General features: G+C 50.7%; 1 protein-coding gene across 2 annotated transcripts in view; it reads left to right on the top strand.

Moving 5' to 3' along the window:
* The first annotated feature begins 5,244 nt into the window (after positions 1-5,244).
* The window catches only part of RIPOR1 (RHO family interacting cell polarization regulator 1), a 33,429-nt gene continuing 13,774 nt past the window's right edge, over positions 5,245-24,899 (top strand). The window contains exon 1 of one of the 2 annotated variants that reach the window (XM_079906404.1): positions 5,245-5,349. The gene's annotated coding sequence lies outside the window, so the exon portion shown is untranslated. Of the gene's footprint in view, positions 5,350-20,166; positions 20,429-24,899 lie in introns of those variants that run through there. The other variant, XM_079906403.1, reaches the window with a different exon arrangement.

Genomic DNA, 24,899 nt, shown 5'->3' with positions numbered 1-24,899 from the left:
CTGCGCATCCGGAGCCTGTGCTCCGCAACGGGAGAGGTCACAACAGTGAGAGGCCCGCGTACCGCAAAAAAAAAAAAAAAAAAAAAAGGTCCACATCAAAAAAAAATCTTTAAAAATAAAATAAAATAACATTTCCAGCACTGCAGAAGTCTTCCCAATTCCCCTCACTCAGTCAATAATGCCCCCAGAGTTAACCACTGTTCAGAGCTCCATCACCATTTATTACAGTTTTGTCTGGTTTTGAACATCATGTAAATGGAATCATACCATATTCACTCTTCTGTGGCTTGCACCTTTCAATGGCATTGAAAATGGTCGTTTCCCCAGCTTGCTGTCAGGATATGTGTTTGTCTTGTCTCTTGTGACACTTGTTTTCTTCCCTGTCCTTGGGGGTGTCTTCAAGCTGTTGACTTCTGGGATTTGCAGATTTCACAATGTGATACTACTTATTTTTTTGTCTGTAGGTTATTTCTCCAGGGGCAAAGAAAATAATTTCCTAAAATCCATATGAATGTAAAGAAAAGCAGTTTGTTATTGGTTGTTGGTGGTTTTTTTTATAATGCAAAATAAAAATAGTAAAAAGAAAAAAATGGTATCAATGAGATGACAGCAGTTGTAATGAACAGAAAGCTCGATTCAAACTGTCTTAAATTATAAACACAGTTTATTGGCTCATTTAATTGAACAGTCCTGAAGTAGGGCTGGTTTCAGATGAAGTTTGATACAATGCCTTTTGATTTTATGAGGAGTTGATGTGGCAGACACAGCCGGTTGCCTTCCTAATACCTATTCCCCCCTCCTCCAAAAAAGAAGGCCATTTTTGTTTGGGGAAGTGCCTAGTTAAACAGACTAACTTTCTCAGATTCCCTAAGAGTTCATGGTGTCCCTGGGATACATTGTGACCCACAAGACTTACGTTGAGGGCTTCTGGGAAAGTTGCTTCTCTGGCAGAGGTGTCTCCCTTTTCTGCTTCTTTTCCCTTCAACTTCCTGCTGAGAATGTGAGTATAACGCTTACAGCTGTAGCCGCCAACTTGTGACCGTAAGGCAATGAGGCAACAACCTTGAGAATGGACTAGCTTGCTAAAGATGGTGGACAAGAGAAGCAGAGCATGCCTCCGCAACATTGTAAAGCAGTGGCACCAACCCTGGTCTGCCCACCTCCTGATATCTTATTGCATGAGACAAACATGAAACAAATATTTGTTTAAGCTACTGTTAAGTTTTTCTTTTACTTGAGACTAACCGCATTCCCCACTGATATCTTCAGTTTCTTTACATCTCTTGTGTACATCTCTTGTGGTAAATGCTTCATTCTAAGGCTTGTTTCCCTTTGTAGACACAAACTGGCTTCCAGCAGCCTCAGAAGCCTCCTGCTTCCTCGCTTGCATCCTACAGGAGAGATCTTTATCCTAGAATTCACTGGTCCTGGTTCTGAAAATTCTGCTGGCATCTACTGCTGGAGTCTGTGGCTAGAGAACTCACGGTGAGTTCCTCTGATCTGGGCAGGCCTGTTGGTCCTCCCTTGACCCCAGCTGAGCCCTTACAGACCCTGAGCATCCCTAAGATCAGCCTGTGAGTGACAAATGTCCTGACCTCCAGAGGCCTTGCCTCGTCTGTGGCCTTGGAGGTAGAGTATCACAAGGGACAGCACCTTCTGCCAAGGTCAGGGCCAAAAATCTGCCCTTGTAAGCCAGGTTTGGCTTTTGGCTTGGGCAGGTGTTGACTCTGGGCAAATTGCCAGCCCAGAAAAGAATGATTTTGGGTGTGAGATCCCATTCTTCCTCAGCACAGCCTTGAAAGCATGTGCTCAGGGTGTTCTGTTGCTAAGATAGCAGTTGGGCTGTGTTCAGGTGGTGCAGAGAGAGCTTAAACTGCAGAGGGTCTGGGTATCATAACAGTCTTGTCTGAGGTCACATAGTTTGTAAGTGGTGGAGCTGAGTCAAACTGAGAAGTGTGACATTCCACCGAAACCCCTCGCAACCAACCATGATGCTAAGACACAATGACACTTAGGGTCATATATATATTTTTGTTTGTTTGTTTGTTTATTTTTTAACTTGACTTTAAAAATATGTATTTATTTATTTATTTTGGCTGCGCCAGGTCTTAGTTGCAGCACGTGGGATCTTCTTTTTTTTTAGTTGTGGCATGCGGACTTTTTAGTTGCAGCATGCGCAGTTGTGACAAGCAGGATTTAGTTCCCCAACCAGGGATCAAACCCAGGCCCCCTATATTGGGAGCATGGAGTCTTACCCACTGGACCACCTGGGAAGTCCCTATATATATTTTTAATACAGACCTCCTTTGATTGCATTGTAAGTACACAGGAATATTCTTCAGTTCCACAAAGAAATGTGCCTTCTCCCATTTTCCCTGAAGCGCATGACTCTTTGACCTCTCTTTTATTGTTATACTTATTTTGGAGACATGGGTACAGAGAAATAGTTCTCAACTTCAGCGTTGGCAATGGTTCAGGAGTAAGACTAAAAGCCACACACATACTCAATACTGGGGAGGTGTGGGGCGTGCTTGGCCTGAAAGGGGAAGCCATGGACACCAGGTGGAGATGTAGCCCCAGTGTTGCCAGAGCTTCAGATGTTTCAAGAAAAGCCAGAAAACTGAATTTTTATATGTTGCTTCAATGCTGGCTCAAAAAAAGCATTGTGCAGGTTCTCAAGTTCTCACTTCCAGTGTAACGGGAGAGAATTTTTGTCCTGGCAGTGGTTCTTTCTAGCCTGAAGTGCTGTGAGAACAGCAGTCAAGATTTCCTTCTTCCTGCACCACTGGTAGGAGGAAGGAAATACCACCTGGAGGAGGTGGTATTGGTATTTAAAGAGGGTTCCTAAAGGTGGATGGAGCGTTCTGAAAGGAATAAGGTAGGGAGTGACCTCAGTGCAGCTTTTGCCCAGTTGTTCATCACAGGAATGCTACTGGGCCCTGCAGTTTCCAGCATCACAACCCCCTGTCCCCCACTTGTCCACACCCTCAGCTTCCAGGTTCCAGCCTCGAGGGGTTCAGCCCACGTCTGCCCTTCAGTTTTCTTCTTCCTGGGAACCAAGGAACAAGGTGTCCTCCCATGGCCTCCCAGTGAACTGGGCTGGGGCCTGCTCCCTGGGGTTGGCAAAGGGAACCACTAGCTCTTGGGGCCTTCCCCTTGAACTCAGAAGGTAAGGCAGCAGAAAGAAGGGAGGAGGGCCTGAGGATTCCCCACTGGGTGAGAGTCACCCTCCCCAGGCCATGCCTACTTTTCAGAAAGGGTAAGCCAACTAGGCTGGCTGCCTACACCCCATACTTAGGTGGGCGAGGTGTGGGGGGCAGCTACCTTCTATCTTGTGAACTACATCATCATCCAGTTTCAACATCATAAATAGCACAGCAGCCTCATCTTATGGGCCCCCTGATGTGATGCAATAATCACCAATATAATATTCTTACCAAAATTGTTTAACGTGAATCTAATCTTGAGGAAGCAGTCAGGTAAATCCAGAATATGGTGCTAACAGGGAACTATATCCAATCTCCTGGGATAAACCATAATGGAAAAGAATATTAAAAAAAAAGAATGTGTCTATGTATGTAAAACTGAGTCACTTTGCTGTACAGCAGAGATTGGCACAGCACTGTAAATCAACTGCACTTCAATAAAAAAGATAATAATAAAATATGGAAACAGAATGAGGTGCTAAAACTGGCCTGAACTCTTACAAAAAGTAATCAGACAAAAAGGCTGAGTATGGGGCAGAGAATACTCTTCTATATTAAAAGAGACTAAAAAGACCTAACAACCAAACATGTGAACCTGGCCTCCTGAACTGAAATAAAAATGCTGTAAAGGCATTCTTGAGACCAGTAGGAATGACACGACTGAATGGCTGCTTATTTCCTTGGATGTGATGTGGTGCTCTAATGGTGTAGAGTGGGGTCTCTCAGCCTCAACACTTTGGAGACAGATAATTCTCTCTTCTGGGACTTTAGCAGCATTTCTGGCCCCTGCCCTCTAGGTGTCAGGAGCACCGCTTCAGGTGCAACAAGTCGAAAAGTCAGAGATGGTTGAGAATTAGCAATGAAGGTTGCATCACATCATGAATTTACTAAAGAAACACCTTAAAATGGTTAAATGGTGAATTTTATCTTACGTGAATTTTTTCTCAATAAAAACTGTAATTTAAAAAATGTCAGGCTTCCCTGGTGGCGCAGTGGTTGAGAGTCCGCCTGCCGATGTAGGGGACATGGGTTCGTGCCCCGGTCCGGGAAGATCCCACATGCCACGGAGTGGCTGGGCCCGTGAGCCATGGACGCTGAGCCTGCGCGTCTGGAGCCTGTGCTCCGCAACGGGAGAGGCCAAACAGTGAGAGGCCCACGTACCACACACAAAAAAAAAAAAAAAAAAAAAAGTCTCCGTTTGACATTGTCAAATAATCCCTGGGGGACAAAATCACCCCAAGTGAAACCACTGGTGCAGAGAGTACACTGCTGGGTGGGAAGGTTGGTGGGAGGGAGTGGGGCGGGAGAGGGAATGCAGGCCAAAGGATTGGGGAGGGAGATGTCTTGTTTGTAACTTACTTTCAAAGAGCAAATGTGGTAAAATGTTAACCATTAGTGACACTAGGTGACAGGTGTGTGGGTTGTTCATTTGACTATTCTGTCAGCTTTCTATAGACTAATTTTTTTTCAAAACCAAAAGAAAAGAATTCAATTTGAAATTGTCTGTTTACAACATCCCAGCGGACCCATGACAGGTGCCAACTGTGCAGCCTCCCTTCAGGTACCGTTATCGGAAGTCCCTACATTGGTTGAGTTCCTCACATTCTTCTTGCTCCGAGGGACGACTTTCCTTACCTCACACACCTCTCTCTCTGCTCTCTCTCTCTGTCTTGCTCCCTTGCTTCCTCTCCCTGTCCCTCTTGCCCTATGTCACTCTAAGACTCCCTGAATATTTTGGCCCGTGCTGCACACCATGGAGAGAAAAGCATCCTATGAACCGTCATACACTCAGACTGGTGCTGATGATACGCTCTGTCAATTCCTTTGTGGTGAGTATTCTCTCCTGTGGTAGCTTTAAAACACGGTCACAAAACTCTTTAGCACTTGTTCCATTTAGAGACAGGGGTCTATGACCCCTCTCCTTGAATATGGACTCTGCAACTACTTAACCAATAAAATATGGTGGAAGTGACACTGTACTAGTTCCCAGATCTAGGCCTTAGAAAACTAGCATCTGCCATTTTCTGTCTCCTTTGAGATACTGCTCTTGGAACCCAGCTGTCACGCTGTGAGGAAGCCCCAGCCACCCTGTGGAGAGGCACATGTGGAGAGAAGCAGCATACAGCACCAACTTGAAAGCCATGTGAGTGAGTTATCTTGGAAGTGGATTCTCCTACTCCAGCTGTGTGTGTTAGGGGTTAGGGGTGCGGGGTGCAGAGCTGAGCTGTGCCTGCTGAGCTCTGCTCATTTTGTAGATTCGTGAGCAAACTACATGGCTGCTGTGTTTCTAAGTCACTAATTTTTGGAGTGGTTTGTTTGCAGTGATAGATAACTGATGCATCCCCTACTGGGGGGAAGGGCTTGAAAGGCAGGAAGTGGGCCAGCCCTCTAGCCCCATAGCTAGGACCTAGGTCAGCACTTGTTCCTTCAACAAGTTTTTTTTTTTTTTTCTTTTTTTTTTTTTCGGTATGTGGGCCTCTCACTGTTGTGGCCTCTCCCATTGCGGAGCACAGGCTCCGGATGCGCAGGCTCAGTGGCCATGGCTCACGGGCCCAGCCGCTCCGCGGCACGTGGGATCCTCCCGGACTGGGGCACGAACCCGTGTCCCCTGCATCGGCAGGCGGACTCTCAACCCCTGCGCCACCAGGGAAGCCCCAACAAGTATTTATTGAGTAGTCACCAAGTGCTAGACACTATACCAGGGATTGAGGAGTTAGCAGTGAATGAGGTGGACCTACCCTGCCTGGGGGGCACAGCTCAGGCACAGTAATGAGACAACTATAGCCTCAGCTTGAGAAAGGGGGAGGGAGAACTGTCTTCCTGGGGGAGAGTATTTCTAAGCTGAGACCTGACTCAGGAAAAGGAGTCACCCATGCAGAGAAGCAAGGAAAGGGCAGATGGAACACCATGTGCCAGTTCTGGGTAAGGTTGCCAGATTTGGCAAATAAAAATAAAATAAAATTAACACCCAGTTAAATTTGAACTTCAGATAAACAATGAATACTTTTTTAGTATATACATATACCCCGTGCAATATTGGGGACATTCTTTTTTTTTCTCTCTCTCTTTTTTGCGGTATGCAGGCCTCTCATTGCTGTGGCCTCTCCCGTTGCAGAGCACGGGCTCCGGACTCGCAGGCCCAGCGGCCATGGCTCACAGGCCCAGCCGCTCCATGGCATGTGGGATCCTCCTGGACCAGGGCACGAACCCACGTCCCCTGCATCGGCAGGTGGACCCTCAACCACTGCGCCACCAGGGAAGCCCGGGGACATTCTTATACTAAAAAGTTATTCATTATTTATTTGAAATTCAAGTTTAACTGGGAGTCAAGGTATTTTATCTGGCAACCCTAGTTCTAGAGCAAAAAAAGACAGAGGAGAAAAAGAAACTCTTGATTTCAAGGGACCGTTCAGGAAGCCAGATGTAGCACACAGACAAACAAGGCCTGGCATGAGAGGTAAAGTTGAGCAGGAGCAAGGTCAGAAAAGGTCAGCTTGGGACTTCCCTGGTGGCGCAGTGGTTTAGAATCTGCCTGCCAATGCAGGGGACACGGGTTCAAGCCCTGGTCCGGGAAGATCCCACATGCCACGGAGCAACTAAGCCCGTGCGCCACAACTACTGAGCCTGCGCTCTAAAGCCTGCGAGCTACAACTACTGAGCCCACGTGCCACAACTACTGAAACCCACGTGCCTAGAGCCCATGCTCTGCAACAAAGAGAAGCCAACATAATGAGAAGCCCACGCACCGCATCGAAGAGTAGCCCCCGCTCACTGCAATTAGAGAAAGCCTGTGTGCAGTAACGAAAACCCAACGCAGCCAAAAATAAATAAATAAATATTTTTTAAAAATAAAGAAAAATGGACCTTGCCAAGGTCCATTTTGAGTTTCACCCTGAAGCAGTGGGGAGCCATGGGAGGGTTTGCAGCAGGGGAGTGACAGATAGTTTTGTGTTTTAGATATTCCGGGCTACCATGTGAGAGGGATGGGAGCCTGTAGGCAGGGAAACCAGGAGGAGTCTCTTGCCCTGCAGTGCTCATACTCTGCATTGTTACCACAAAGCCATGAGAATGTTGCTGGACTAATCCCCCACTTTATATTTTTCTTTCCTACAATGTAAGTGTTTTAAGCTATAAATTTCTCCCTAATCACTGCCTCAGTATATCCCACAAATTTTGATATGTTTAGTTTTTATTATCACTTCATTCAGAATATTTTCTAATTTCCTGTGAAATGTCTCCTCTGACCTACGGATCCTTTACGTGTGTTGTATGATTTCCAAATGTTTGAGATTTTTCTGTGAATCTCATCGTTATTCATTTTCATTTCCTTCCACCGTGGTCACAGAACATACTTGGCACATTCTTTGAATTTTATGAATATCGTTTGATGGGTGAACATATGGTCTATCATGGTGAAGGTAGCACGTTTGCTGGAAAAGAAAATGAACGCTGCAGCTGTTTAGTGTTCATAAATGTCCGTTACAGTCAGGGTAGTTGACAATGTTCTACTGTTCTTCTATGTATTTCCTTATTATTTAGTCCAGCTATTTTATTCTTTGATGTGTGGGGTATAAAAGTCTTCAATGACTATTATAGATTCGTCTAGTTCTTCCCTTTTCTGTCAGTTTTTTTCTTCAAATATTTTGAAGCTCTGTTACTACATATACACACATGTATGATTATTATGACTTCCCACTGAATGATTTTATCCATATGGATTTCCCTGTTTAGCTTGGATAACACCCATTCTCTTGAAGTCTACCACGTCTGATATGACTATTGCCACTGCAGCTTTCCTAGGCTCACTGTCAGCTTGGCGTATCTTTATCCATTCTTTACTTTCACCTTATTTATTTCTTTATATTTAAAGTGAGAGTAATTATAGACAGCATATAGTTGGGTCTTACTTTTCTGTTCATCGGAGAATCTCTGCCCTTGACTTGGCATTGTAGTACACTTACATCTAATTATTACTCATATTATTGATACGGTTGATTTAGTTCTATGATTTTACTATTCACTTTCTGTTTTTCCACTGTTTTTGTGCCTCTGTTCCTGTTTGGGTTTTGGAGGAAGAATACAAAATTCTCTTGTATTCTCACTGTTCCATTTATCAGGTGATGTGGAAGGTTGCTAATTTCGCGTGATTTCTAGAACGAGAGTGGACTCTGCAGCAGGTCCAGGCTACAGTATGAGCAGTCCTGCCGCTTATGTCAAACAATCAGGTAGATTCCATCACAGAGAAAGATGCTGTGGGGAGCCTTGGGCAAGCCCCAACAGGAGAGTCACAGGGACTCTCTTCTACAACATTAGAAGAGAAATTGCTGACCTTGGTTATTGACTGAGTTCATGACTGTGGGTCATCATGTGAACATGTGGCTAGACCTGCTTGTCATGAACTGGGTGCTGGCCGACACACAAAATCATTAGGTTGGCCAGGCCAAGCAGCGAGTCCGTCATTAATTAGATGTTGTATATCCCAGCTCAAGCTTAGGCAGATCCAAATAGTATAAGTAATCTCTATCAACAGGTGGCTCAAATACCAATGGCGCCTAACACTGTTGCACTGATACCTATCGCTCATCACACACCCATGCATCAGGTGGGGTACCCAGCAAACGGCTCATAGAGGGAGAAAGCCCAAGCTTGGTTCAAGGACGTGTTGTTTTGGTGTGAAAGAAACAAACTGAAAATGAACTGCTCTTGCATTGCACCCCCAGCTGTGGGGGGAAATCTTCCCAGTGGAGAAAAGTTTGAGCAGTGCACCTAGACAGAGGTGAAAGCGGGACCTGCTTCACAGGCCTGAGAGCTGTTTAGTCACACAGGGCAACCTGCTCGAAAGGGTCCCACACTTGTTTAATGCCCTGCTGTCACCACCTTGAAATTCATGATCATTCTGAACAAGGTGCTCTATCTTTTTATTTTGCACTGAATCCCATAAAATATGTCCTGGGTAAAAGGTTCCAAGACCAGTGTAGAATAGCAGAATAGGGGACCCACAGTAGATAAGACTACCTTGACTGGTATGTGCCATGATACCCAAGTGTGTGTGTGTGTGTGTGTGTGTGTGTGTGTGTGTGTGTGTGTGTGTGTGTGTGTGTGTGTGTGTGTGTGTGCATACAGCCGTATGGTACTTATTAGGTCCTCAAAAATGATGACTGTTGTTACTCTATGTTATTGATGATGACTATGAAGATGATAAGAGTTATTGGACTCCTCCAGCATCGTTTTTCAAACGTTGTTTAACCCTGGTTAATTCACTGTCCACAAGCCATCCTTCTGCTTTGTTGCACTGAAAGGAAAACAATGAAAAAATGCAAAGCATTTTTTATTCAAGCAGTGCCTTTGATAACCCTCAGGATTTTAACACAAATACATACCTAGCCTTTCAAACACCCACTAAGATTTTTGGACACCCTCATTCAACCCCCATCCAACCAGTTGCATCAGCGGTTCCTAAAATCCCACCCCACACCCCTCCCAGCTGCCACAGATTCTCTCAGAATTCACATGGACCGGCACCCACACTCATCCAGGTCATCTGGGTGAGTGTGGGTGATGTCTGTACAATTCCCCACCAGTTCAATGTGAAAACTCCTGCCAGGGACAGCTGATGTGCAAGCTGCAAACTCTATCATTTTCACTTGAAAATTTTTATCACAAATTAGAAATTATGCATGTGTGTGATTTCTAGTGCCTATGAAGGATGTGAAGGCTTGGCATCTTGAAAGGGCATTAGATACATTCCTGTAGTTTTCTAGATTTCCAGGGAGAGCCAGAGGTTGTGATTATGTGGAAGGTTGGCAAGGAAACAAAGGTGAATCTCTGCCATTGTGGAGTCTGGAGGTTGGGGATCTGAAAACTCTGAAAGCTCTGAAAATGCCTTAAGGTGAGCCCCTGGGGATACAAGGGCCCTGGTTTAAGGAGGGCTGCCTATGTCAAGGGGAAACCCAGCAATTCCACCGCCTCTCGTGATACAACAAATCTGGGGTTTTAGATTTTAAAAAGCCAGGGCCAAGAGAGGATGGGGATGAAGCACGGTGTCACCCGCTCCTTTCACATTTTCTGCAAGAAAGAAATCCTTGTGGAGACGCCTGGCTCAGTAAATGAGTCACTGGCTTTATAAGCCAAGAGAGATTGGAAAGCAGATTCCAGGAAACAAGCAAGGAGGAAGCTTGGGGAAGGTTTTCAGCTTTAGTGTGAAACTGTCAAGTCTCTATGCTCTTGTGGGAACTCAAGGAGAAAAACAACAGTGAGAAAGACTAGAGAAATAGCAAGGGACCAGACAGGGCTCAAGTGAGAGCCTGGGCATTTGGGCAATTTGGAATGACTGATGGAACCAACTCTGCAAATTATCCAGGCAGTTTCAGAGAGGGAGAAAATACCCCAGTGTTCCAAGGCCTACCGTCATTCCTAATGCAATAGTTGATATTTATGAGCATCCATCAAGTTCCTGTGCTGGGCACTGGGCGTAGAGTAGTCCATGAGGCACCGTGGTCCCTGGTCCTACAGAACTCACAGCCGTTGAGTAAGTCATCATACTTGTGCCAAGTGACAAGGAGGAAGGTTCAGGGGTATGAGCCACTGTGGGAATCCTAGAAGGCTTCTTGACACCTAGGGTAGGATTGTCTAGACACACCGAAGGTCAGGCTAAATTTCAGGCAGAGGCCTGGATCAGAGAGAGCAGGGCTCCTTGGAAGAAATGAATGGCGAGCAGTTTGGGGGACAAAAGCACAAGAAAAGACTGGATGAATCCTTTCACTTCTCTCATTTCGGGTTATTTGCTTGCTTAGGAAATTTAGGGAGGTGCCTCTCCTAAGTGCCAGGCAGTCTATTTGGCACTTTGTTTATTTACAGAGCAATTCAATTCACCAGTGTTTACTGAGCTCCTTGAGCAAGTGAGCTGGCCCAGCCACGGAGCAGGCAGAGGGCACAGCAAGAGCGAAGGCCCAGTGGTGGGACCCCACAAAGAAGTCTCAGGGAAGAGCCAGGAGTCCCTTTGGGGCCAGAGTGGGATGGGGGAGCTGAGGCCTGAGGGAACACCAAGCTGATGTTCGGACCCCAGCCTGGTGGGGAGCAGGTTGAGTCCTGGAGAGACCCTTGCCCTGACAAGCCGAGGCCAGGTGGGGGAGGTCTCTCCTCAGCACATTCTCTTCTGTGTGACGCTGGAGATAATTAACCCAGGGGCCCTAACAGCTGCCACCACCCCCTTCAGGAATCCAAGTCCTCCCTGCATGACTTCTAGGCCACACTCCCGCTGCACAGCTCTGTGGGAGAAAGGAGTCTCATTAAACACTTTCATCAGATGTGCTGGCCTGGAGTCACCAGTCTGCTTTCTGGGACAGCCTCCGCCACCTCTCTGGGCTCCCAAGACCCCAGGCTGATGGCTGCCTTCCCCCCAGGCCAGAGGCCTGCCAACTCTCTGCTGGTCAAAGTCCTTCGGGCCCTCAAGGAGACTTACTCAACTCACAATGGCATCTGGGGGAGCAGGGGAGCCCTGGGAGGGAAGGTAAGAGTCTTGGTTCCCATCCCAGCCTGGCCACTGGTTCACTGGCCTCAGGCATGGCCTTGCTCTCTCTGCAACTTGATGACTTTTGAGATCTAGGACCTCTGAATCTGAGAACCAGGCACAGAGTCAGGTGACTCGACCTAGAGCTAGTCTTGGTGTGGGATCCCTGGAGAGGAGCAGGTGGCCCTTTAGGGAGGGGAGGCAGACAAGGTCTGTAATGTGCGAAGCACAGGGCATTGTGAGAGTGAAGAGGTTACTGACCTGGCCTGGGGTCCAGGGAGGTATCCCAGAGGAAGTGGTGTCTGAGCTGAGACCTAAAGGGTAGGCAGGAGTTACCAGGTGAAGGAAACAGAAAAAAGATGCACAGAACAGCCTGTGCAAAGATATGGAGGCGTGGGAAAGCAGGATGTATTCACGGAACAAAGAAGTTCAGTCTGGCTGAGCTAGGACCTCATGGGGAGGAACTGGCCAGAGATGAAGGGCCAGCGGGGAAGTGAGAAGGGACAGGGTTTAATATGCAGAAGCCATCAAGCGGCTCTGTAGAGAATGGACCAGGCCGGGTGAAACCAAGAACACTAAGAGGCCAGAAAGGAGGTGCAGATGGTGCCCTGGCCAAGGGGCAGAGAAGATGGGGCAACTTGATGGCCAAAGAGGTGTCAGGGGAAAGGCCACCCAGACTAACCTGAGAACCTGGGAGGGAGAGCAGTTCTGAGGAGAAGAGATGGGGTCGACTTTATACAGTGAGTTTGGGATGCCCAAGGGTCATCTTAAGTGGGGAAATGGCACAAGAGATGGGGAGCGAAGACTCAAGGCATCACTGTGGGAACAGAAACAAGGCCCTGGAAGCTGTCAGGATGGCCTGGAGAAAAGAATCAAGGATGAGGGAAGGGGACCCAGCACCCTGAGGAGCCCACAGAGGGGCATGAAGAGATATAGCCAGAGAAGCAGCTAGAAATCCAAGAGGAGCAGTCACAGAAGCCAGAGGGAGTTTCAGAAGAGGGGGAAGATCATACGTGTTCAACACACGTGGATCAGGTCAAAGGCGGAGAGGACTGAAAAGTGGAGGGTCAGGGAACTTTTACAAAAAGGCCCAAGTCTGGAGGAGGTTTTAATGGTGGTGGTGGCCTTCCCTGTGACCATGATATGCAACCAGGTCTGAGTGTGAGCAGGACCGCTGCATAGGGCTGAAGAGGCTGTGCACTGCACAGTCCAGTGACTATCCATTCACAAAAATGTGGCTTGGGGTAAGTGGGCACCTCCTGGAGTTTGGAGGTATTTTGTGAAGCCTGTTACTGCAGTGTAGAGACTTCCCACGTGGTGGCGCCAAAGACCAAGACTATGTCTTGGGCTTGGCTGGGGCAGGGGTCAGTTTGAAGATTGTTAGCCTCCAGGTCATTATCCCATGTGTGGAGGGTATTGCCAAATGCCTAGTGACTAGGCCTTTCCCCACCTCGACACCCTGCACATCTCTGTCAGAACAGTTCGCATAGCGGTAGGAACTCAGAAGTAAACTACACACCACACACTGGAGCCTTTGCTAGGGGGCCTGGTGAAAGAGTCCCAGGCAAGCAACTCATCCCAGGATCTGGGAGAGGCACAGATGTCCCTCCCACTTGTTCCTTAGGAGAAGGGAGTCTCAGGAAGGAAGGAAGAACGCCTGGCCCAGCCGGAGAGACACAGTCACCCCACCCCAGCAAGGCCCTGCTCACAGGTGCCCCTGGAGGCCAAAGCTGGATCACCCAGGACAGTGGCAGAGATAGCCCCACCTGGGGGAGAGTCCCCAGGGAAGTCACCTGTCGAGCCTGGCGACTCTGGACTAGAAGCTTAAACCCACCTGGTGCAGGGGCGGGCCTGGTAATGCCTGAATACATAATGGCCACGTATGATACGTTTATTAAAAACCATTCTTTGTATAAGTAAATACAAAGAAGAAAAGAAAGCCACGTGAAATTATGCCCAGAGATGATGGCCACTGCTGGGACAGGCCTCCTGACAGCTCTCCAGGGCAATGGATACAGGTTTGACCAGAGGAGACTCCTGCTACAGGAGCACGGGTGTCTGTTCTGGTGCTTTCCCCCAGTCCTCTGTGTCTGTTGTGTTGAGCACCTTTCCCTATTCAGAGATATAAAACCCTCACTCCCTACTCTGCCTGACCTGACTCTGCCACCTCTCAGACCTTACCTTCTTTCCCTCTATCCTAGCCCACATGACTCAAATACAGCAAGGTCATTCCCACCTCCAAGCTGTTCCCCCTGCCTGGAATACAGTGGTCCCTCGGTACCCTCTGGGGATTGGTTCCAGGACCCCCTCACGGATACCAAAATCTGTAGACGCTCAAGTCCCTGTATCAAATAACGCAGTGCAGTCAGCCCCCGCAGATACAGAGGGTCGACTGTACTCTTTCTCTGTATCATTTCGTGACTGTTTCCTTCTTGACATTCAGGTCTTGGCTTCAAAGTTACTGTCTCAAAGAGGCCTACGCTGACCACCCTGACTAAAGTAGCACCTTAGCCCCATCGCTCCAAATCGCATCACCCTGGTTTGTTTTCTCCACAGCTTTTCCTTCTCTCTGAAGTCATCTTACAGATATGTGAGCTTGGTTATTGTCTGTTTCCTTGGGCTGGAGTGTGAACTCCTTGAGAGCAGAGACCTTGCCTATCTGGTCTGCCTCTGTGTCCCCAGCATCCAGAATGATGCCAGGCGCATAGTAAGATGCTCAATCCATGCCCCACATCCATTTTCAGTGGCCAGGGGTTATCTCAGGGCACACACGAACCTCCTTCACCCTCTGTCTCCCACTGATGGTCACCAAGACTGTGCCATCCCTTTACCTCTGATTGAGCAAGCCAGCAATCAGTGTCCTTAGACACATCTTTTCTTGCCTGGATACCTCTTCCTTTGGGATAAATTTCTTTCTTTTTTTAAAAAATATTTATTTATTTATTTGGCTGCATGGGGTCTTAGTTGCGGCACATGGGCTCCTCAGCTGTGGCATGCATGTGGGATCTAGTTCCCCGACCAGGGACCGAACCCAGGCCCCCTGCATTGGGAGCACAGAGTTTATCCACTGTGCCACCAGGAAAGTCCCTGAGATAAATTTCTTTTACTTTTTTTTAAATTTATTTATCTTTTTAATATAAATTTATTTATTTGTTTTTATTTTTGACTGTGTTGGGTCTTCGTTGACCTGCACGGGCTTTCTCTAGTTGTGGCGAGCGGGGGCTGCTCTTCATTGCGGTGCGCAGACTTCTCATTGTTGTGGCTTCTCTTGTTGCAGAGCACGGGCTCTAATCTCGTGGGCTTCAGTAGTTGTGGCATGCGGGCTCAGTAGTTGTGGCTCGTGGGCTCTAGAGCACAGGCTCAGTAGTTGTGGCGCATGGGCTTAGTTGCTCCACGGCATGTGGGATCTTCCCGGACCAGGGCTCGAACCCGTGTCCCCTGCACTGGCAGGCAGATTCTTAACCACTGCACCACCAGGGAAGCCCTAAATTTCTTGAAGTGGAACTTCAGGGTGAAAAGGAGGGTTTGCACTTGACATCCTGATATATACTGAAAAAACTACTCTTAAATACTCAAACCAGTTCCCATTCTCTACAAAGCATCCACTTACACATCATGTCCATCACTGCCAATCTCAGAGGGCAAAAAAAAGTCTCTTGTTTACATTTGCATTGTGTTGATTATTAATGAGACAGAGTACCTCTTAAAAGTGCAATTTTCGTGAGTGAATGGATGAGTGCAGTTAAAGCATCAGAAAAGAGAAGTGGCTACAGGAACCGCAAGGTGAGAGTGCTAAAGCCAAGACTTAAACGCGGGCAGCATCCCTGGCCCTTGCCCTTTGACACACACATTGGGCAGTAGAGGCCAGGCTGGGACTGGAGGCAGGTGGAGGTGGTGGCAGGTCCCGGCACACCCACAGACCCACACTTAGCCCCCTTCAAGCCTGCATCTGCCCCCACCACCCACTGAAGTGCCCTAGCGGAGCACAGTGCCCTGGTCCCTCTCACATTTGATCTCTTGGTAAGCCAGTTGACCATCATCGCCTCAAAAAGCTGTCTCTAGCCTGGATACCTCTTTCCTCTACCCACATGTCCACCTGCCTTCAGGACAGCTCCTCCTGGATGGATAGTCCCCAGACCCCTCAGATGCCACCTGCCGAAAGTGACCATATCACCTTCCCCTAACCTGATCCTCCAGGCCTCTCCACATCACTGAAAAACACCCGTCACCCAGGCCCGAAACTCTGGCATGATCTGGGATGCTTGCCTCTCTAGACCTCACATCCCATCGGTCACCCAGCCGTCCATTTTGCCTCCTGAACATCTCTTGAATGTTTCCATCTCTACTGCCTCAACTCTGGCGCAGGCCACCATGACCTTGGCCGGGAAATGATAGCTGCCTCTACCTGCCCCCCTCCAAGCACTGCCTCAATGACCTTTGCAAAGCACAGATATGGCCACAGAATTCCCCAGCTTAAAGCCCAGGCTCCCCATCACCCTCCATGCTCCTTAGCCAGTTCCCAAAGCCCCTCGTGGCTGACCTCATCCCCAACACATACACAATTCTCCCACCACATTAAGCTTCTGCTCCCCGCCAGCAAAGGAGGCTGCTCCTCCCTCCTGTACCTTGAACTCTGCTGTGCTCTCTGCCCCAGATGCTCCTCTAAAGACCTACCCCCTGCCTGCCTACGGAGCCTCAACAACTTGCCCCATTCCTACAAAGCCCTTCCTAACCAGGACACACCTTCTCTCACACACATAAATGTGCACACAGACACAATCACAGTCGCACATTCACACTGGTGACATAAGAGGTGTAGAGACTCAGGGATGACCTGCCCTAATTGACAGTGAGTCCCCAAGTGCAGGGACTGGGTAGCCTCACCTCTGTCCACCCTTCTGGAACCCCCAGGGCCGAGCACACACCAGGCTCCACGAAAGCTTGCTGAATATCTGGCAAATGAATGAATGAATGTGTACATCCTATCTGAGGCATGTGAGCACAGGTGCAGTAAGGGGCAGACTTTATTCTGTCCCGTCACAGGAAGCTGGGGGGTGACATTGCACACCAGAGAGCTGTAGCCATGGGGGCTGTGGGGTGGGGCGAGGGAAGCTTCTGTTTTTCTGCGTTTTGGGACTTGAACTGCGTTACTTTCAAAAGTGGAACTAGCTGCACCATGTGTGAGGAACTGGAGTTCACTATGGTTCTCAGCACCCTCTGCCATCTATTAGAGGGATTTTTTTTCCTCAGGCCAGAGCCCATCCCTTCAGGAATGTGAACTGCTCAAAGGTAGAAATGGTGATGATTCGGTGCTCTGCCCTAGCTCCCAGCCAGCACCAGCAGAGCGAATACTCAGGGAATGATGCCTGACTCAGACAGAGCCAAACTAATTAGGATTCGGTGAGCGGAATTGGAGCTCAGATGCTGCCCCTTCTTCTGATCATGGAAAGGCCCTGCCTTCCCTGAGCCTCAGATGGCGCCTCTGTGAAATGGTTGTCAGCTGTGTCCTTCCTCCCCTGGCTCACTGGTTGCTGTGGAGAGGCCTGGCAGGCCTCTAGCACCCCATGATCCTCGGAGGCTGTCACTCCCTCAAGGCCCCTGAACAGGGGGAGAGGGCCAGGTGAAGCCTCAGGTGTCCCGTCTGCTCACTGCAGCCCCATCCATGCCTGGCCCTGATGGAAAAAGGATGGGGAACCAGGAGTGGTCACAGACAAGGACAATAGGCAGTGATGGGTACTCAGAAGGGGTGAGTGGGAAGCCAGAGGACACAGGTTTCTTGGAGGAGGTGACATTTGAGCTCTTTTCCAAGTGGATAAGGGAGAGGAGCATCCCAGGCAGAAAGGAGGCTGGGAGAAGAGACAGAGGCCAGAGAGTAGGGGCCATGTCCAGGGATCCGCAGGGAGGCTGGTGTAGTGGAAACAGAGCAGGAAGGGCTGGCAGGACAGGTGGGAGATGAGGAGGTGAGGTCATCTAAGGCCAGATCTCCTGGGTCTTGGAGGCCTCACTACAGAGTCTGGACGTATCCTGAGGGCATTGGGGAACCAATATGAACTGACTTATGATTTATTTTGGTTTTTTTGGGCTTTTTTGCGGTATGCGGGCCTCTCACCATTGTGGCCTCTCCCGTTGCGGAGCACAGGCTCCTGATGCGCAGGCTCAGCAGCCATGGCTCAGGGGCCCAGCCGCTCCGTGGCATGTGGGATCTTCCCGGACCGGGGCACAAACCCGTGTTCCCCACATCAGCACGCGGACCCTCAACCACCGCGCCACCAGGGAAGCCTTGACTTATGATTTAAAAGATCACTTGAGGGAATTCCCTGGCGGTCCAGTAGTTAGGACTCCATGCTTCCACTGCAAGGAGCCCAGGTTTGATCCCTGGTTGGAGAGCTAAGATCCCACAAGCCACAAGATGTAGCCAAAAAAACCCCAAAAAGATCACTTGAGCTGTTGGGTGGACAACAACTGTAGGGTACAAAGGAGGCAGCAGGGAGGCCAGAAAAGACGGTGGCCCAGACCTGGGTACCAGCTGTGACAATGCAGAGATGTGGCCAGACGCTGGACAGAGAGACTGATTGACTGTGACGAGCAAGGGCGTTATCTATTACAATTGGGAATTTTCTGGAAGTGGAATTCCAGAATTCCAGGCCAAGAAAGAGTTCCTCAGACAGTAACCTGGTGAGTCCCCACAATCACCGCTGCCTCATCAGAGTCTCAAGCAATGGCACAGGGACAACTTTGTGCCACTGCCACCCCAGGGGCCAGCATGCTGCCCAGCCCTGAATGGTTAGTGGGTGTTTGTTGAGTGAATTAATAAACAACAGAGTTCTAATAGTGGGAGGTGAGATGCAGGGAGGGAACGAATCTGAAACATGTTAAGGAGGTAGAATCTACAGGACTAGGAGGCTGAATTAAGGTAGGGGTAGAGAGGGGGACGTCCAGGGTTCATGCATTTACTCATTCATTCAATCTCTCATTTGATAAATATTTCTTGAATTCCCACTATGAGCCAGGGACAGTGGTGATGAGGACATCTGTGGCCCCTGCCCCCACAGAGCTTAGAGACTCACAGTGAGGCAGGCTTAGGCGCGTGAGCACACACGGGCACACATGCTACCTGGTGGTGATGGGTGACATGAAGGCATGAGTCCATAGGACATGGGGACAGAGAGTACCAAGGAGAGGCTGTCTTCAGAGAAGGTGGTCAGAGGATGCCTTGCTGAGGAGATGACTTTCCAGGTGGGCAGGGTCCAACTGGTGCCAGTTTTGAGAGCTCCAGATAGGCCCAGCCTCACTCGGGTGGGAGCCTAGGTGGACAGTGGTGCTTTGCAGAGATGAGAACAAAGGTGGTGAAGGTCATGAGATCTGGTGGGTCATCAGGGGCTCTGGAACAGGAGAGGGCTCTGGGCACAGGGGAAGGCTCAGGATGTTCAGCAGTGGACGGATGAAGTCCTGAGACTGGATGATATTTTAGGGTGGGGGCAAACAGAAAGAAGAACCCAGTCTCTGTAAGCAATCCCCAGGTCTACTGACTACAGAAAAGGGGGTGCTGTAAAGGAAGGCAAAGAGGAGGGGCTGGAGAGGGGGAGAACTGGGAGAGGGTGAGGTGTGTCTCTGGTAAGAGCTAGCGAGGGAGAGGATGTCAGTGCCCCCTGCTACCTCTAAAGGTGACAGACTACAGAGTGAAGCCTGAAGGGTGGGGTTGGAGAGGACCGGTGTTGTCTTATTGATGGCAGGGGTGGGGGAGTGGAGCTGGCCCTTTTACGCCAGTGTGAGGTCAGCTATCAGCTCCACCGTAACCCACTCCAGGGGAGAGCCAGGATTCTAGCCCCTCATTGGAAAAGACTGGGTTCTGGCCCGCTTGGACAACATGTACCCAGACCTTGCCAGGGTCCTCACCCATGCTTCCAGAGCAAGGCCCGAGACTCCGCAGATGCCAGTACCCAGTGAGTGGTGACTGCGTGGCCTGGCTAAGAGCTCAGACTTACCGGTGTCAGATGGTGGCAGGAAGGACAGCCTGCCCCCACAGCAGGGAAACTGAGGCCGGCGGACGGGCAGGGCTCAGGGGCAGCGTCCAGACCCATAAGGTGTCTGATGAGTAGCCTTCAGGCCTTCCTGTTCCCCTCTCTGAAACTGGCCCTGATCCTTTCCTCCAACCAACTCAACCCAGCAGTGGTCTCTCCAGGACCTGTTTCACATATGGGGGCCTGAAAGGTCTCTAGAGCCCACGGAATTCAAGGAGGGAGCAGGCAGGCGAGGCTCTCCGGTGCACCGGTTTTAGGGTCTGCATGGGAAGGAATGGTTCCTTCCTGCCTTTGCTAATGGTTCTCCGAAGTCGCCCTATTCCGCATATGTATCCGGATCCCGAGCAATGAGAACTCCCACCGCCCGCGTGTTGTCCAGGGTTCCCCCCCACCCCGCCCTGTCCTGCCTCGCCCCGCCCCGTCAAGCTGGTGGACGCCGCCAGCCACCGGCCTGCCCCGTTAGCCTAGAGGGCGGAGCGAGCCGTGAGCGCCTCCAGGGGTGCGGGAGCCGCGGGAGCGCAGGGGGTGGGGCCCAGCTGGCCAGGGGAGGAGCGGGGCGTCTGGGCTGCAGGCGGCGGAGCAGAGGGAGGGGCGGGCAGCAGCGGCGGTGACCGCGGCAGCTGCGGCGCGACCTAGCCGGGCAGCGACCAGTGCACGGAGAGTGCGAAGTCCGCGCAGCCCAGCGCAGCCATGTGAGTGTCCCCGCCGTTTCCGGGGGCCGCGGGCAGGGCGGGGGTCGGGTGCGGCGGTTCCGCCTGGGGAGTCCCAGATCTGCTGCCCCGGCTGAGGCCCTGTCCCGTATCGCGCCATCCGCGGGACCCAGGCCTCGCGGTGTCGTTCCTCCCCTCCTCTCGGGCGCGGAGGACGCCCACAAAAGCCGCCGCCTCTGGGCCTGCCGCACCCGGCGCTGCCTCCTTCCCTCCCACGGCAAGGCCCAGGCGGCCTGTGCCCCGGGGCTCTGGGGTGGGCCAGGCCTGAGGGTGGGCCCTTGGCGCCAGCCTGGGCCCTGGCACGGACGCTCATCGGGAGCCCCACTGCCCTCGCCGCAGGAGAGACTGAGCTGGGAATGGGGAGAGGGCGACGAGGGGTGCAGGCCCGCCTCCGAGATGAGCTAATCTCTCTGGCCTCACCGGCTGGCCTAAGCCGCTTTGGGCCCCGACCCGAGGTGGCCGATCCGGCCTTGGGCTGGGCTCTTCGCCCAAATCTGGCGCGGCCCAGGCCGGAGAGGATAGCCCCGGCGCCGTAGGGGAACAGACCCTGTACCTGGAAATGAGAGGCTGGTGTGGGAATTCTGCAAGCAGCCAGGCCTGGGCAGCCTGCAGAACCAGTTTGGGTAAGGGGCTGCTCACCAGGGCAAGGGGTCTGGGTAAGCCTGGCTTCAGCACCCTGTGTTCTCCTCTCCCCGTTAGGCCTGAGTCCAGCCTCCAAGACTGACCCATCTCAGCCAGTTCTGGGTTGCTTCTAATATATGTCCAGGCTGGCTGGCCGAGCACCTACTGTGTGCAGTCCAGTGTAACAATACGGTGGGCCATCTGTGGGGCTTGCCCTGGGCCTGCATCGCTCAGTGCCGGCACAGCCTTCTGAGGAGGGTTACCAGACGATCTGGCAAGTGCAGAAACTGGCCCAGAGAGGTTAAGTAATATTCTGAAGGTCACACAGCTGGTTTGGAGAGAGGTGGGAATTAGACCCAGATTTGAATTCTTGCCACTGCACTATCTGCTTCCCCGGCATGGAGGGTAGCGGCGGGGATGGGTGGGCGGGGAGAGAGATGAGAATTGGAGAGTGAGGTACAAAACCTCCCTGTCAAAAACAATAAACAAACAAAAACAACCCAACAAAAAAAACCTCTCTGTCCTGGGTCCTGTGGGGCAGCAGCTGCAGAGGGGTACCTGGAAATGGGTGGGGATGAGGGGAGCACACAGGGCGCTGGGCTGGGCCCTCCCCGGGTGGAAAAGCTGGCGGGGAGGACGCGGCTGAGTCACTGCGGGCCCCTCGCTGCAGCTCGGACTAGCTCCTCTGCCAGGCCCGGCCCGGGGGAGGCCACAAGGCTTCCAGTGCGCCGCCGTCCGGGAATGTGACCAGCTGACCAGGGAGGGGGCCGGCAGGAAGTGAGGCCACCCGGCCGCCTCCGCCCGGTTCCGGGGTGGGGGGGTCCCAGGCCGCACCGCGCCCCCCTCCCTCCCTGCTCCCGCAGCTGCGGCATGATGTCAGCAGCCGGGTTTGGGGCAGTTGCCATGGAGACAGGGGCAGGCTCAGGAGGGACCCCATTCTTCCTTGAAGCCGCCCCTTGCCCGGGTTATTTTTAGCGTCTGTTTACCTCAGTCCTGGGCAGCCCTGCGGTGGGGCGGGGCCGGACCGGAGACTCCCGGGAAAGCGGCTGGCCTGGCATACCACTGAGCTGGGCCGCACAGGTGGCGGGACCTCCTGACCCACGCAAGTGCACCAGTTTTGGCGTGTAGAGGGTATTAGAGGCCGCGGGATCTGGGGCCACGCAAGCGGGCAGAGTTCCATTCCTAGCTGCCCTGAGCTGGCTATGCTGCAGGCCCCATCACCCTTGAGACCTGGGTTCTTTCCCATGTCCAGAACAGACTTCAGGGCTGCCATAAGTCCAGATAATCCCCTGGCTCTTATCAGCCAGCCCCCACCAACACCAGTTGAGGTGGCCCCTCTCCCTTAGCTCAAGGGGTTCAGCTCTTTCCCTTCCCCCACCCCCAGCAGGGGAGATCCTGCCTATTCACCCCCTGGAATTGTCACTTAGATTGATATTCTAATGGTCATTTAGACCAACAGTTATACATCCTGGTCCCTGTGGCAGAAGCCCAGAGAAAGAAAATTGATGGGACACTCAGCCTACTCTGAGTCCAGCCCACCTACTCAGTTCCAGAATCCCAGGGAACCCCCACCCAGCCCCATTCTCAGAGGGCAGAAGCCCACCTGCTGATACAATCAGAAAGGAAGGAAGGGAAAAGGAAATTGTCTATGAGGTAGAGGAGTTGGGGTAGATAGAGACTTGAAATCTACCCCTCCAGCAGCTCAGGATCTACCTGTATCTGGGCAACCCAGTTCAGTCAGCCCCCAACTCATAATCAGCTCCTGCCTTCCTTCGTTGCTTTGGTGCAGGGCGCAGAGGGTACAGCAGTGAGCAAAGCAGACAGGCCTCAGCCCCCAGAGTTCACAATCTGGTTGGAAGACAGACCCTAAAGGGGAACTGACAACTGAGTTATGTGGCCTCAGGGATCAGAGAGAGGAAACTATGAGGCACCTTAAAGGGGGACCCAATCCAAGGCAGGCTTCTTTGAGGAAGAAGTAGTAGGGTAAGACTTGAAAAAAGAGAGGGAGCTGGTCAGGCTGAGAGTAGTGGGAAGAGGATATAGGATCAATGAGAGCTGCTGCTTAAATGCTGAAGAGCCTACAGGCATGGGGAGAATTCACAGTATCTGGAACAGAACAATCATGGGGGGAACAGAGGGGAGGAGGAAGGTATATGAGGGAAGGGACAGAGCCTGAAGGTCTTGTGGGTCATGTTAGAGAGTCTGGACTTTATCCTTGGGGTAGAGGAATGCCCATGGATGTTTCACAAGAGTTAGAATAGAGGGAAGTTAAAGATTTAGAGTCCTGGGGTTTGAATCCTGGCCCTACCACTTAACAGCTGTGTAATCTTGGGCAGATTAATAATTGTTAATAACATCAGTTAACATTTGTTGTGTGTTTACAGTGAGGTACTGTGTCCACCCCAACTTCTGTACTCCACATACAATTCTCCCTTCCCCGAACACTCCCAGTAGAGGAAGTATCTCATTTCATCATCCCAACAGCCCTGTGAGATAGTTGTTATTATTATTGTTGTTATCCTCATTTAACAGATGGATACCTGCAGCCCCAAAAGGTTAAGAAATGTCTCGCCCAAAGTCACACAGCCAGTTAGCCTCAGGTTTCTCACCTGTGAAGTGGGACTAATAGGACACACCCCGTAGGTTTGTTGCCAGAATTAAATGAGATGATGTTTGTTAATTAAGCACAGTGCTTGGCATAGAAATCACTTGATAAAGGACAGTTTTTAGCATTGTCAGGTGACTGGAATTTCAAGAGGGGCAATGCTGTTGTTGAATAGATCATTGTGGGTTAGCATGGAGACAGGGAACCCATTAGGAAGCTGCTGTAGGGTTCTAGGTGAGAATTGGTGATGGCTTGGCCTTGAGTTCTAGCTATAGGGGTGGAGGTGAGGGGGCAGATTCCAGAGACGGCAGGAGTTGGGTGGCTGAGTAGATGTGGGGGTAGCAGAGGCTGAGGGATCCATGATGATTCCTAGTTTCTGTCTTGAACAACTGGATAAATAGATGGTGGGGCTGTTGGGGAGAGGTTAAGACTGGGGAGAGTCAGGTTTGAGGAGGAAAGTGGTGACTTTAGTTTGGGGCCTTCAAACTTAGCACATCCCTAATAACCCACTCCACATTGTCACTCAGCTTCCAGGAGGTATCCAGCTGGATAAACAGGCCTGGTGCTCAGAAGAACGGTTTGGGCAAGGAAGAGACATGGAAGCTGGCAAACTTTAGATGGCATTAAGCTGTGGGAGATGTACCCAGTCCATGAGTGGGGAGGATGAGGCCCATTCAGGGATGGGGAGAAAGGCAGATCCTCTGGGAAAATAATAATGTGCAGCCAGAGCGATAGGTGGAAAGCCAGAGGCACGTTGTCTCTTGAAATCCAAGACAAGGAAAGGCTCAAGGAAGAGGAAGAGAACTACACAGTGAAAAGCTTTGCTGAGATCAAGCAGGATAAGGACCAAACATTGGACACTGGATTCAGCAATGGGGAAGTCACTGGTGACCTTGTCCAGACCAGTCAGGGGAGTACTGGGTATAGAAGCTGTACCAAGATAGGAAGAAGAGTGGGTGGGTTTGGAGAGGAAATGGAGGTAGACACCTCTTCAAGAAACTTGGCTCTAAAAGAGCCAAATAGGGTGAGGGGTAGGGTAGCTAGAAAGAGGCTGGGAGTCCACAGAGGGGTCATTTTTTTTTGTAGTTATTTATTTAAAGTTAACTTTATACTGAAATATAATATTCACACAGAAAGGGTACATGTCCTAACTGTACAGCTCAGAAGACATTTTCACAAAGGAACACACCCATATAGGATCAGGAAATACAACCCAGATTAGGAAAC

This window comes from Stenella coeruleoalba, assembly GCF_951394435.1.
Source record: "Stenella coeruleoalba genome assembly, chromosome: 20".
Lineage (NCBI taxonomy): Eukaryota > Metazoa > Chordata > Mammalia > Artiodactyla > Delphinidae > Stenella > Stenella coeruleoalba.
This window is presented reverse-complemented; position numbering and strand designations above follow the sequence as displayed.